Source organism: Strix aluco, chromosome 33, assembly GCF_031877795.1.
Source record: "Strix aluco isolate bStrAlu1 chromosome 33, bStrAlu1.hap1, whole genome shotgun sequence".
NCBI lineage: Eukaryota > Metazoa > Chordata > Aves > Strigiformes > Strigidae > Strix > Strix aluco.
In genome coordinates, this window is record NC_133963.1 from 3,305,728 (window position 1) to 3,320,994 (window position 15,267).

Consider the following 15,267-nt stretch of genomic DNA (forward strand, 5'->3'; position numbering starts at 1 on the left):
GGTTGTATCCCCATGATTCTTCCCATTGTCTAACAGCATCTATTATTCAAGAGAATTGAAATGTTCCATTCCCTTCTACTGACACAACGGTGGTTTCCCCCTGCCCCACCACCTTGAGTTACATCTCCTGCCACTCCAGCAGCAGCTGTGGGTTGTTTTGATTAACAGGGCACAAGGTACCTCATCCGGATTGGGCTCAGGTAATGGTGTTGCTGGGGAAGGAGCAAAAGGTTTGTTATCATCATCAGAATCAATATCAGAATCCTCGTTAACTCCCGGAGCAGGTGTCTTTTCAATAATTTTGTTTTCTGTGATGGGGTGGGTCATGGTGGGGATGGCTCGTAGGGGATGCTACTGCCCTCCAGAGCATCCCAGGCCCTTGTCTGGTCTTTTTACCTGTTGAGGCAAATTAACCACACACTTGTGCTAAATAGAGAAGCATTTAATAGAACAATGCGTCGGGCAGCGTTCTACCGCTGTAAGTGGTTCTACAAGGAGCCTGTAAAGATGCACCATGAGCTGATGGGTTCTATATTCCTTATTTACCTTATTCACCTTTTTGGTTGACCTGCATTGATCCCATGAGCATTATCGTGGGGCTGCTGTGAGCATCATCATGGGGTGCCTCAGGCCAGCCTTGGGTTGACCCCCAGCACCAGTTCTGCTGCCCAAAGGTAACCCCCGATCACGTGCCCCGTGTTGTTGCCCCAAGACACCACCGTGGTCTTTCTCATCTCATCACCGAGGGGAACTTTGCTTCCTGCCATGGAGCTTTTCTGTCCCTGGCATCCCTGGAGCCCTCCCACAGTTGGGCCTTTGTGAGAGACAAGAAACCAGGCCTGAGAGAAACTAAGAAAAACAGCCTGCGAAAGCACAAGTTGAGGCTGATCAAAGAAACGCCTCAAACACTCGCAAGACAAAACTATGAGTCACAGGGTGGATGGTGTGGAGGCCGAAGCTGATAAGGCTGCCCCAATAACACAAGATGAAGCTGGAGGGGGGACCCCTGTGGAGACAGGATGGCTCTGGTCTGGTGTACCCGGCAAATTTCAAGGGCCATCTGTCCGGTGAATGACCTTTGCTTCATTATCCACGAAATGCATATTACAGTTAACACCCCTCAATATGCTAACGAAGGCTAACATGATCATGCTAATTACATCATTCCATGAAACACCTTACCCCTCCCCGTACATGGGATATGTAGGTATGTGGGTCGACCTAGGGGACCGACCCAAGGAAAGTGTGTATAAATCAAGGGGGGAGGGGGGGGAAGACGGGGGTGGTGGGGGGGGGTGGTGGAGCTGAAGAGTGTAGTGAAGCAAAGAAGACAGATGCAAGTGAAAAAGACGGCTGCCTCCTGGAACCCTCGCTGGCAGGATCAGCGCAGAAACACAGACCAGTGAGCTGTATTTCCCTATTCCCCCTATATCCCTCTTTTCCCTTTTCCATTAAAAAATGCAAGGCATATTGTATTGCTTGCCACAACTTGCTATATTCCTAGCTAATTATCGTGTGTTCAATTAGTACATTGTGGGTAATTAATAAATGTTTGGACTTGAAGACTTGTTGTCCACTCCATTGGGGATTTGTGAATCTGAGTCACTTGCCTCCCTCATATGAGTGGGACACGACAGGCCTCCACTTTTTTCTGGCCTCTACTTCCCACTGGCCTCCCACCCTGTTTTGGCCTCCCAGCTTGTTTCAGCCTCCACTTTTCCCGGTCTCTACTTCCCTGCAGCCTCCCACCCTGTTTCTGCATCCAGCCACGATTTCGTCTCCAATTTTTCTGGTCACTAATTCCCTCAAGCCTCTCACCCCTTTTCAGCCTCCACTTTTTCTGGACTCTACTTTCTTCTGTCCTCCCACCAAGTTTTGGCCTCCCATCAAGTTTTGGCCTCCCACCAAGTTTTGGCCTCCAATTTTTTCTGGCCTCTACTTCTCTCCGGCCTCCCACCCTGTTTCGGCCTCCCACCCCATTTCGGCCACCACTTTTTCTGGCCGCAACATTCCTTTCGCCTCCCACCCATTTTTGGCCTCCCACCCATTTCATTGTCCACTGTTTTCTGGCCTCTACTTCCCTCAAGCCTACCACCCCAATTCGGCCTCCAATTTCTTCTGGCTTCTACTACCTACCATACTTGCATACTGTTTTGGCCTCACACCATGATTTGGCCGAAATGGGGTGGGAGGCTGAGACATGGTGGGAGGCCAGAGGAAAGTAGAGGGGAGAAAAAGTGGGGGGTGAATCGTGGTGGGAGACTGAAAAAGGGTGGGAAATCTGAGGGAAGTAGAGGCCAGAAAAAATTGGAGGCTGAAAAGTGGTGGGAGGCCAAAAAATGGTGGGAGGTTGATGATAAGTACAGGTCAGAAAAAAATTGGAGGCTGAAAAGGGGTGGTACGCCAATAAGGGGTGGGAGGTCAAAAAAGGGTGGGAGGCTGGAGAGAAGTAGAGGCCAGAAAAAAATGGAGGCCAAAAGTGAATGGGAGGCCAAAAAGGGGTGGGAGGCTGGAGACTAGAGGCCAGAAAAAACTGGAGGCTGAAAAAGGAGTGGGAGGCCAAAAAAGGGTGGGAGGCTGGTGATGAGTAGAGGCCAGAAAAAATTGGAGGCCAAAAAGGGGTGGGAGGCCAAAAAGGGGTGGGAGGCTGAAGAGAAGTAGAGGCCAGAAAAAATTGGAGGTCGAAAAGGGGTGGGAGGCCAAAAAGGGGTGGTAGGCCAAAAATCGGTGGGAGGCCAAAAAAGGGAGGGAGGTTGGAGAGAAGTAGAGGCCAGAAAAAATTAGAGGCCAAAAATAAGCGGGATGCCAAAAAATGGTGGGCTGCAGGTGATAAGTAGAGGCCAGAAAAAATTGGAGGCCGAAAAGGGGTGGGAGGCCAAAAAGGGGTAGGAGGCCAGAAAAGGGTGGGAGTCTGGAGAGAAGTAGAGGCCAGATAAAACTTGGAGGCCAAAAATGACTGGGAGGCCAAAAAGGTGTGGAGGGCTGGAGAGAAGTAGAGGCCAGAAAAAACTTGGAGGCCGAAAATGAGTGGGAGGTCGAAAAGGGGTGGGAGGCTGGAGAGAAGTAGAGGCCAGAAAAAATTGGAGGCTGAAAAGGGGTGGGAGGCCAAAAAAGGGTCCACCCGGACCCTATTCGCGGTTGCACCTGCCGCGGGTCACTGTTTCCACCCGGACCCTATTCGCGGTTGCACCCGCCGCGGGTCACTGTTTCCACCCGGACCCTATTCGGGGTTGCACCTGCCGCGGGTCACTGTTTCCACCCGGACCCTATTCGCGGTTGCACCTGCCGCGGGTCACTGTTTCCACCCGGACCCTATTCGCGGTTGCACCTGCCGCTGGTCACGGTTTCCACCCGGACCCTATTCGGGGTTGCACATACCGCGGGTCACTGTTTCCACCCGGACCCTATTCGCGGTTGCACCCGTCCCGGGTCACTGTTTCCACCCGGACCCTATTCGCGGTTGCACCTGTCCCGGGTCACTGTTTCCACCCGGACCCTATTCGCGGTTGCACCTGCCGCGGGTCACTGTTTCCACCCGGACCCTATTCGGCGTTGCACCTGCCGCGGGTCACTGTTTCCACCCGGACAGTATTCGGGGTTGCACCTGCCGCGGGTCACTGTTCCCACCCGGACAGTATTCGGGGTTGCACCTGCCGCGGGTCACTGTTCCCGCCCGGACAGTATTCGGGGTTGCACCTGCCGCGGGTCACTGTTTCCACCCGGACCCTATTCGCGTTTGCACCTGCCGCGGGTCACTGTTTCCACCCGGACCCTATTCGCGGTTGCACCTGCCGCGGGTCACTGTTCCCACCCGGACCCTATTCGGGGTTGCACACCTGCCGCGGGTCACTGTTTCCACACAGACCGCACTCCAGGTTGCACCTCCTCCTGCACACTATTTCCACACCGATTCTATTGCAGTTTAAAACCCACATTACACGTTACAGCTTAGTAACACCTTCCAATTACAACTGTAGGTTACAGTTTACACTGACACCTTAGGGTTACAGGTTAGAGTTAGGGGGTGGAGTCAGGGGTGGGCTTAGGGTTACGGGGTGGACTCGGGGGTGGGTGTAGTGTTAGGGGGTAGTCAGGGGTTGGCCTAGAGTTAGGGAGTGGACTCGGGGGTGGGCTCTACGGTTAGGGGGTGGACTCTGGGATGGGCTTAGTGTTAGGAGGTGGACTTGGGGATGGGCTTAGAGTTACGGGGTGGACTCGGGGGTGGGCTTAGATTTAGGGGGTGGAGTCGGGGGTGGGCTTAGAGTTAGGGGGTGGACTCGGGGGTGGGCTTAGTGTTAGGGGGTGGACTTGGGGGTTTGCTTAGGGTTAGGGGGTGGAATCGGGGATGGGTTTAGTGTTAGGCGGTTGATTCAGGGGTGGGCTTAGAGTTAGGGGGTGGAGTCGGGGGTGGGCTTAGTGTTAGGGGGTGGAGTTAGGGGTGGTCTTAGAAGTACGGGGTGGACTCAGGGGTAGGCTTGTGGTTAGGGGGTGAACTCAGGGGTGGGCTTAGACTTAGGGGTTGGGCTCAGGGGTGGGCTTAGGGTTAGGAGGTGGACTCGGGGGTGGGCTTAGGGTTAGGGGGTGGAGTCGGGGGTGGTCTTAGGGTTAGGGGGTGGACTCGGGGCTGGGCTTAGAGTTAGGGGGTGGAGTCAGGGGTGGGATTAGTGTTAGGAGGTGGACTCGGGGGTGGGTTTAGGGTTAGGGGGTGGAATCAGGGGTGGGATTAGTGTTAGGAGGTGGACTCGGGGGTGGGTTTAGAGTTAGGGGGTGGACTCGGGGGTGGGCTTAGGGTTAGGGGGTGGAATCAGGGGTGGGATTAGTGTTAGGAGGTGGACTCGGGGGTGGGTTTAGAGTTAGGGGGTGGACTCGGGGGTGGGCTTAGGGTTAGGGGGTGGAATCAGGGATGGGTTTAGAGTTAGGAGGTGGACTCAGGGGTGGGCTCTACGGTTAGGGGGTGGACTCTGGGATGGGCTTAGTGTTAGGAGGTGGACTTGGGGGTGGGGTTAGAGTTAGGGGGTGGACTCGGGGGTGGGCTTAGTGTTAGGGGGTGGACTTGGGGGTTTGCTTAGGGTTAGGGGGCGGAATCGGGGATGGGTTTAGTGTTAGGCGGTTGACTCAGGGATGGGCTTAGAGTTAGAGGGTGGAGTCGGGGCTGGGCTTAGGGTTAGGAGGTGGTCTTGGGGGTGGGCTTAGGGTTAGGGGGTGGACTCGGGGGTGGGCTTAGTGTTAGGGGGTGGAGTTAGGGGTGGTCTTAGAAGTACGGGGTGGACTCAGGGGTAGGCTTATGGTTAGGGGGTGAACTCAGGGGTGGGCTTAGACTTAGGGGTTGGGCTCAGGGGTGGGCTTAGGGTTAGGAGGTGGACTCGGGGGTGGGCTTAGGGTTAGGGGGTGGACTCGGGGGTGGGTTTAGAGTTAGGGGGTGGACTCGGGGGTGGGCTCTAGGGTTAGGGGGTGGAGTCAGGGGCGGGATCTAGGGTTAAGGGGCAGAATTGGGGGTGGACTCTAGGGTTAGGGGTTAGGGGTTGGGGTTAGGGATTAGGCTGAGGGTCAGGGGTTAGGATTAGGGGTTGGGGGTGAGGGTTTAGGGTGATGGTGAGGGGTTAGCGGTTAGGGTGAGGGTGAAGGTGAGGGGTTAGGGTTTAAAAAAATAAAATTGGAGGCCAAAATGGGGTGGGAGGCCCAAAAGGGGTGGGAGACCAGAAAAAATTGGAGGCCGAAATGGGGTGGGAGGCCAAAAACATGTGGGAGACCCGAGGGAAGGAGAGGCCAGAAAGAATTGGAGGCCGAAACATTAAAAGTGGAGGTTGAAAAGGGGTGGGAGGCCAAAACAGGGTGGGAGGATGGAGGGATGTAGAGGCCTCCCACCCCGTATCGGTCTCCCACCATGATCCAGTTTGAAATTTCTTCTGGCCTCTACTTCTCTCCAGCTTCCCACCCCTTTTCGCCCTCCCACCCCATTTCCACCTCCACTTTTTCTGGCCTCTACTTCCCTCTGGCCTCCACCCCATTTTGGCCTCACAGCATGATTTTGCATCCACCTTTCATGGCCTCTACTTCCTTCTGGCCTCCCACTATATTTTGGCCTTCCGCCCTGTTTCAGCATCCACTATTTTATGGCCTCCACTTTGCTCTAGCTCCCACCCTGTTTGGGCCTCCCACCATGGTTCTGCCTCTAATTTTTTCTGCCCTCTACTTCTGTCTGGCCACCCACCCCATTTCAGCCTCCCACCCCGTTTCGGCCTCCACCTTTCCTGGCGTCTACTTCCCTCCATCCTCCCACCCCGTTTCGGTCTCTCACTCCTTTTTGGCTTCCACATTTTTCTGGCCTCTATTTCCCTTCCAGCCTTCCATTTTGGCCTCCCGCAGCTTTTCCGCCACCTCCTTTATTCAGGCTTTTATGTGCTCTTTGCACTTCTGACACTTTGTTGCCCACCGAGCCCTTTTTGTTTCTCTCACCCCTTTTGCCACTCCACAGTTTTCTGCCCTGTACTTGCCCTTCAGCCTGTCACCTATTTTTGGTCTCCACTCTTTTCTGCCCTCCGTGTCCCCCTTGGACTCCTGGCATCAAAGGCCAAGGGTTCAACGGTAACCGGGCTCAAACATCCTGAGAGGCCCCACCACGGCTGAATCCAGAGAGGCCCCAGAAAGGGAAAGAAGACGAAAATCACGGCCATCTCGGCAGCACCCGCCTCCCACCGCAGGAAGAGAGAGCCCGCTCTGCGGACGAGGAAGGAGCCCTCTTCACAGTCCACAGCGGGCCAGAGCGCCAGCGAGCGCCGCAGGGTCCGCGCACGTCACCCAGAGCGCGGCACGGCCACGCGGCACACGAGGGAGCGCGGCTACGCATACGGGAAGCCGCGTCTTCCCTTTGGGGCCCCGTCGCCGCTCTCACGCGTTTCGGGCTCTCCCCCGGCCCCCTCTCTCTCCCACACCGCCGTGATTTTTTTGCTTCCCTTTACCTCCGCTCTCCTTCCTCTCTCCCGCTCCCTCTTATTCTGTCTTCTGGTAGCTCTCCCTTTTTCTTTTTCTCTAGACGCCTTTGTCCCACTTCCTCTCCTTCCGTTTTTTCATCCTCCGTCTCTCTCCCATACCCCAACACCGGTTTTTTCCTTTTCCGGTTCTTTGTCCCGTTCGGCATCGGCGTCTTTTCGCCCGCGGCGTCTATTCGTTCGGCATCTTATCGTACGTCTCTTTTCGGTATCTGGTATCCCAAAGACGTGCGTCGTCAGCTTAGATCTCTTCTCGAGTTTTTCAGAGAAGAGGATCGCCTTCATCTATCGTCTAGGCATCTCCTATGGTTTTTTCTGTTAATTTGCATTTTTTTTTTTTCGTTCTAGCAATTTAGGCGTCAGGCCGCTTCATACGCTTTCCGATACATTTCAGGGAATTCCACGTTTTTTTTGTGTTTTCCGTCCTTCGGGACTCTTAAGGGAGTCAGTCGGAGAGACGGTCAAGGTCACTCTGAATCATCGGCGACGCACAGTAAATACTTTATATCGGAACCGGTGATATTTCCGAGAAGGAATTCTTATAGGATCTAGTTCCGCTTCGTTCTTTAGCGCTCTCCGGGACACGGTTCCATTATCACAGAATCACAGAATAAACTAGGTTGGAAAGGACCTTGAAGATCATCCAGTCCAACCATTCACCTAACACTGCCAGTTCCCATGTACACCATATCTCTCAGCGCTACGTCGACCGTACTCTTAAACACCTCCAGGGATGGGGACTCTACTGCCTCCCCGGGCAATCCATTCCACTGCCTAATAACCTGTTCTGTAAAGAAATACTTCCTGACATCTAGTCTAAAGCTTCCGTGGCACAGCTGGAGGCCACTCCCTCTTGTCCTATCGCTTGTTATTTCATTAAAGAGACTCATCCCCAGCTCTCTGCAACCTCCTTTCAGGTAGCTATAGAGGGCCATGAGGTCTCCCCTCAGCCTCCTCTTCTCCAGACTAAACAACCCCAGTTCCCTCAGCCGCTCCCCGTACGACACGTGCTCCGGACCCTTCGCCGGCTTCGTCGCCCTTCTCTGGACACGCTCGAGTAATTCAATGTCCTTTTTGTAGCGAGGGGCCCAAAACCGAACACAGTCATCGAGGTACGGCCTTACCAGCGCCGAGTACAGGGGCAAGATCACTTCCCCGTCCCTGCCGGCCACGCTATTTCTGATACAGGCCAGGACGCCATGGGCCTTGTCGGCCACCTGGGCACACTGCTGGTTCACGTTCAGCCGGCTGTCAATCAATACCCCCAGGTCCCTCTCTGACCGGCAGCTCTCCAGCCACTCCTCCCCAAGCCCGTAGCGCCACCGGGGGGGCTTAGGCGGCACGCGCGGTCTCGCCGGAAAAGACGAGTCACCCCGCAGCATTTCGGTTTTCACGTAGGAAACTACAGCGCCTCGTTTTGGATAACGATATTATTATCGCATTTAGCCGACTACTTCCCCACGTAGCTTAGCACGATATCTGTCTTTTTCTATCTATACCCCAGAAAAACTAGGTTTCATTCCCGTCCCGGTCACATCGCCGACACAATAGACTTAGCGAAAGAGCGGATATCGTCGTATCCGGTAAGGGTCGTTTTCTTCCTACGGCATTTTGCAGGTCACAAACTTAAGGCAGAGGAGAAAACTCCCAGCTGCTCCCACAGGTGCCTTTATGCCTTCCGGTGGTTCAGCCCTCCCCTTTCCCAGGTGATCGTGGTCAGGGTGGTGGGTGGGGCCTGGGGTATATGAGCCACAGCCTCTCATCAGGGAGCTCATTCTGCTCTCGGGCCTCTCTGAGGTCAGTGCTCTGGTGTTCTTCAGGGTCAGTGGCAGATTTTGAGCTGAGGAAGCTCTTCATTCTGCTCTCAGGCCTCTCTGAGGTCAGAGCTCTGGTGTTCTTCAGAGTCGGTGGCAGATTTTGAGCCGAGGCAGCTCTTTGGGCAGGTGTGTTTTAATAATCACAGAAATAGAGGTACCTGAGACAAGAGTTTCAGCATCAGTCAAGGTTCAGCAGCGTGTATAGTAGGAAGTAAACAGGTACATAGTAGGTTTTTTCAGGTAAGTAATTTTGTATCCGTGGGGCGGGGCGGGTAGAACAGTTTAATAGCGTACACTTACATTTTTTCTTTTCATTCTAGATACACTGCATTTTCCTGACTTCATCGAAGACGGGACCTCGGTTTTTTCCCTAGCGTCGGCGTATACATCGTAAGGCGTCGATATCATCCACATAAACGGGACCAAAGGGGAGAGGATGGAGCGAGGGTCAGAGCGAGCATCTCGTAAGCATCCGTATACGGAGTTTTAGCCTTTCTCAGAAAAACGGTGGGGACGTTTTAGCATTCGTCAGGAAAGAGGCAGGGACGTAAGGCACGGAGTCTTTCGGGATCCGGGACGGCTCATCGCGTTTCCCGATCGCCCGCGGAGCGCCGTATCGTCTCGCGGGCGCAGCGTAGGCAGCCTTTGGAATAGGATGAGCATTTGAGGCGAACCGGGGCAGCGGAGAGGAGGGGCACGGGCCCGGTGTTTTCCCCCGAGCACGAATATAATATTCCATCTTTTGAAATCACAGGCGCCGCAAACGACGACGGCCACGGCATCCGACACCGAAACCGGCACGGAGCGGGCGAGCCGAAAGGGCCACGCTTTCGAGGAGGAGGGCGTCGCGGAAGAGGGCCGCGTCGGCCGACACGACGCCGACCGGTCGCTCGCTTCGCGGACGTTCGGCGGACGACGCGGAGGAACCCGGCCACTCGGGAGCATTCCGGTCGGCCGACGCGGTCGTCACGGAAGACGGTCCGGCCTCCGGCCCTCTCGAAGCTAAGTCGAGGGTCCAGGGCGGGAAGGGTCCGGGAGGAAGGGACAGGGTCGGGAATCGCAGGGAGGGCTTTTCGAGGTAGCGTAGGGGAGAGGACCGTCCGGGAGCGGCGCCCCAGGCGCCCGTAAATGGATGGAGTCACTTTTCAGCACCAGAGTACCGTGGTCAGGGCAGTTCCAGCCCGCGTCTGTGTCGTCGTGTACTTTGCGTGTTCTGCGTTCTGTATCTTATACCGTGCCATCCTCAGGTCTAGACGTCTCTGTAGGTCTTTGCGATCGTCAGGCATCTCGATAGCACTCCCGAGAGTCTCGAGTACGTTCCCTCGTCGGCACGGCACCCGTCGAGCCCTTCTCGTCTCGCAATTATAACCGGAAGCGCGGATCCGTCCGGCGCGCGTCGCGTCGAGGACGTTCTCGAGCGGTCGTCTCTCGCAGGGGCGAGCTAGGCGGCGCCCCGGGCCGTGCTTTCGAGCGTCATTTTGGCACCCGGTAGTCTTCCGGGGTTTCGTCCCCACATCTTATGACTTAAAACCCGGCTTCTCACGCATCCGTCGTTCCGGTTTTGACGGTAACTTCGTCTCACGGGCCGCAGCGGTCGCCTCTCATTTCGGGGCCGCCATCGCGGCGCCGTAGGCCTCCGCCGGCGGCATCTTGCCTACGGCCGTCGTTCTCGTCGGTCGCCGTCTTCTCGCGTCGCTCGTGGCGTCCGCGTTTGGCGTCTGTCTGCGTCCGGGTCGGACCCGTCCCGCCCAGGGGTTTAGCCATAGTAAAGATGAGGGGAGCGCGTAGTAACGCATCCATCCGCCCGGACGCTTTTGGCGAAGACCGTGCGGTCCATCTCCGGGCGAGTAGCCGTAGAGAGCCTCCGCGGTTATTTTCCTCACGTTCGGCAGACATCGGAGGGCGGACTCCGGGTCGCGGGGAGCGGGCGATCGAGCGGGTCGAACGAGCCTTAGCTTGCACGTGAGGCTCGGTACTTAGGATTTTGGGTATTTTAGCAGTAGTCAGAAGGGAGACGGAAAGGAAAGACAAACCTTTGGTCTCGTAAAAGTCTAGGTTAACACCGAGATGCCTTTCCTTACAGGGTTCGGGTCGTTTAAGCGCAAAGCGAGAAGCCGCTTCACGACGGGCGACGGAAGAGGTCAGAGGATCCGCGCGACCGGCGGCTCCGAGGGGCTCACGCCATTCCGGTTTTATTTTCTAGGCACGAATCGACGCGTGAAGCGGGATACCCGCGCCCTCGGACTTCGGCGAGGCGAGCGATGACCGGCGTGCCCGAGCGGCAGTTCTTCGGGTGTCATAATAGTATCGTAGCTAAAGTCATACCCCGTTTGAATCGCACAAGCGGCGACCGGGCCTCGGCACGGCGGACGGAAGACTCCGTCTCCGAGCGGCCGAGGTAAACGAGCAGGGGAGAGGAAGCTCCGCGAGCGAGCCGAGGATCGGGGCGGCATCTCGCCACGCGCTTTTACCTCTTTCTTTTGCAGGTGCCACGCTCCTTCCCGCAGCGTCGACGCCGCAGAGTCACGAGCGGTTTGAGAAAAGGCGAGAGAGTCGTTAAGCGGTCCGCCGGGACCCGAATCGCCGAGGATCGCGCGGCCATACGAACGACCGTTCGCCTTCGCTTTCGCGGGCGTCGCGAGGTCTCCGCTCGAACGGCGGAGGCTTCGAGGCGAGTCGTCGGAAGAGAGGACCGGGAGGCCGGGCGCCGCCGAGAGGGCGATCGCTTACGAGTAGGACGGCGGCCGCGTTTCTCCAGTTTTTAGGCTTCCACGGGAGACGGGGGGGCACAACGTACGGTTATCGGGAGCCGCGCGGCCATTCCGAGGAGGGCATCGCTGCGGTAGAGGTCGGTACACGTCAGCGTGTCGGTGACCGGAGACGTTCTGCGTTACAGGTGATGAAGAGCAATGCGGTGACCGCAGGGAAACCCCGGTTAGATGACGTGCTCCCGATGAGGATGAGTTCTGGACCGTGCTCTCTGAAAGATAAGTCAAGGGGCCAAAGCAGTGGGTGGGGTGGGGCTAGAAGAGGGGGTAGGACATAATGGTCGGTGGGAGGGGTCTTTAGGTTTTGTGAATTCTGGAGGCAGATAGCGGGCCTCGGGCCCGTGCGGGGCGGCGGCGCGTCTCTGGGTGGCGGCAGGCAGCGGTGCGTCTCTTGGCGTCTCTGGGCGTCTCTGGGCGGCGTCGGGCAGCGGCGCGTCTCTGGGCGTCTCTGGGCGGCGTCGGGCAGCGGCGCGTCTCTGAGCGTCTCTGGGCGGCGTCGGGCAGCGGCGCGTCTCTGGGCGTCTCTGGGCGGCGTCGGGCAGCAGCGCGTCTCTGGGCGGCGTCGGGCAGCAGCGCGTCTCTGGGCGTCTCTGGGCGGCGTCGGGCAGCAGCGCGTCTCTGGGCGTCTCTGGGCGGCGTCGGGCAGCAGCGCGTCTCTGGGCGGCGTCGGGCAGCAGCGCGTCTCTGGGCGGCATTGGGCGGCAACGCGTTTGTGGACGTTCTGTTTGGTTGTGTCTGATCTGAGTGTTATGCTGTCTGGCATTAAAGCAGCAAGAGTGGCACATAGCTCTATATCTGTATTTTGTGAGCTTGTAAAGCCAGCATTCATGTGAGCGGGAGTCGAGCAGATCTCAAGCGAATTGAGAGGTAACACGAGGGAAGCCTGTAAGTCAGCTTTTGCATTGTTCTTGCAGGCAATTTGCAACAAGACTGTAGAAATGGTGAGTGATACTTCTCGTGAGATATGTGCCCTGGCAAAGCAGCTCCGGGCCGAGCGGGCAGAGCCGTGTGGTACGCCTAGCGGGCATTCCTTAGTTACGTGACGTGTCGATGTTTGTGTGGGCCTTCAGTGTTGAGGAGTCTCGGGCATACTTGCATCCCGCTCCGCATGCAGCAGCCGTCCGTCTCACTCTGTACCGCTAAGAAGCGTGACGTAGAAGGTCAACGTTCCCGATCTAGTTTAGTCTTGGAGGTGGAATCGGTAGGTCTTTCACGCAGCTCTCGCTCAGGCTTAACCGGCAGGCGTAGTCTCTGTGATGCTCTGTCTCGTGAGGTCTTCTGAGGGATTGTTCCCTGCGTCATGACAGTCTTTCGTCTTTCCTAGCATTTTGTGTCTGTCGGTCACTGGGATGTTATCACCCATCTTTCATCCGGAGTTCTGGCTGTCTTGCACAGCAGGCCACGCCGGGGCATACGTGTCACATCGTCTCGGCGTCGCTGTGTGCGCCGTCGGGCCGTGTCTTCTGGTGCGGCGTTAACTCTACCCCGTGCGGCACTCTCGCGTCCTCGGGTCACAGTTATGGAGCACGTAGATGCCTGTGTTAGCGGTGGAGGCGCTTTGCACGTTTGTAGCCATTCCGTATGGGGCGGAACGGTCCCAGGAGGGGATGCTAACGTGCCGGTGAGCGTGGCGAGTGAGCTCTAGAGTTCCTTCTTTTGTCTTTTGCAGGTACCACGGGGCTACCGGCATTCAGAAGCGAATCTTTCCGTGAAGTTTGCCAGAGCGTATGACAGGAAGAAAAGAAGGACCGGGAGCGACGCACAGAGGGAAATGTATTCCTCTTCTTCTGAGGACGAGGGCCCGTGGCACGGATCGAGCGGAGCGGCGGTGACGGCTCGAGGCGCACGATTGTGCGATTCCGGGCACGGTTACAGAATCGGGGCCATCTGCCACTCTGGCCGGTGACGGTTGGATAGAGTAGATGTGGAATGAGTGTTAGTTTTGGAAGGTGTTTATCATTGTACGTTAGGATGTTTTTCACTTCAGGGTATATTGACGTAGAAAGAGTTAAAGTGTCTTTTAAAAATAGTAAAGAAACTGTTGAGCAGGGGGATTTATTAATCTCTTTGCCCAGGTTTAAGTCACTTAGTCCCACCTGCTCTATATGGTGATGTTCACAGCTGGTGTTCAGGGGGAGGTTGCGCTTGGGCCATGGTGTTAGCGGGCAGGGTGAATTTTGAGGCTTTTGGGAACCACGTTCTGAGGAGCCATGGGGCGAGGGCTGGTGGCGGCCATCGGGTAGCGGGATGGGTTTGCTGGGAGCAGGGGGCGGTTAGCACGGTAGCCGAGCGAGCGGGGTGCTTAGAACGTGTCTGCCTGTGCGTGACTGTTTAAATTAATGTTGTTTTTGTTGCAGGTGGAGTGGAGTTTTTTGAGTAGTTAGGAAAAAACCATAAAATAGAATAAAAAAACCCCAGCTGGGGGATTTTTTTTTTTTTTTTTCCCCCGGCTGGGTTTTTTTTTCCCCGGTCCCGGCCGGTCCGCGAGGCGACGATCGTCGCCAAAGTTTGGGCGCGGAGCGGTGCAGGGACGGGGTTTTCGCAGGCAGGGCGATCGGGGAGGCCCCGGGAATGGCATTCCCGAGGAGCCACGGGGCGAGGGCCGGTAGTAGCGGTTGGGTAGGGGGATGGGTTTGCTGAGAGTGGGGGGGTGGTTAGCGGGGTAGCTGAGTGAGCGGTGTGTTTGGAATGTGTGTGTGTGTGTGTGTGTGTGTGTGTGTGCATGGCTGTTTAATGTAATTTTTTTTCTTCTTGCAGGTGGAGTATAGTTAGGCAAAAAAACAATATAGAATAAAAAAACCCCAGCCGGGGGATTTTTTTTTTTTTCCCCCGGCTGGGTTTTTTTTTCCCCGGTCCCGGCCAGTCCGCGAGGCGACGATCGTCGCCAAAGTTCGGGCGTGGAGCGGCGCAGGGACGGGGTTTTCGCAGGCAGGGCGATCGGGGAGGCCCCGGGAACGGCGTTCCCGAGGAGCCACGGGGCGAGGGCCGATAGTAGCGGTTGGGTAGGGGGATGGGTTTGCTGAGACCGGGGTGGTGGTTAGCGAGGTAGCTGAATGAGCGGTGTGTTTGGAATGTGTGTGTGTGCATGGCTGTTTAATGTAATTTTTTTTTTTTCTTGCAGGTGGAGTCTAGTTAGGCAAAACCCAATATAGAATAAAAAAACCCCAGCTGGGGGATTTTTTTTTTTTCCCCCGGCTGGGTTTTTTTTTCCCCGGTCCCGGCCGGTCCGCGAGGCGACGATCGTCGCCAAAGTTTGGGCGCGGAGCGGCGCAGGGACGGGGTTTTTGCAGACAGGGCAATCCGGGAGGCTCCTGGGAATGGCGTTCCCGAGGAGTCACGGGGCGAGGGCCGGTTGTGGCGGTGGGGTAGCGGGATGAGTTTGCTGAGAGCAGGGGGTTGTTAGCAGGGTAGCTGAATGGGAGGTGTGTTTGGAATGTGTGTGTGTGTGCGCATGGCTGTTCAATGGAAATTTTTTTTCTTCTTGCAGGTGGTGTATAGTTAGGCAAAAAACTAATATAGAATAAAAAAACCCCAGCCGGGGGATTTTTTTTTTTACCCCGGCTGGGTTTTTTTTTTCCCGGTCCCGGCCGGTCCGCGAGGCGACGATCGTCGCCAAAGTTTGCGTGCGGAGCGGTGCAGGGACGGGGTTTTCGCAGGCAGGGCAATCGGGGAGGTCCCGGGAACGGCGTTCCC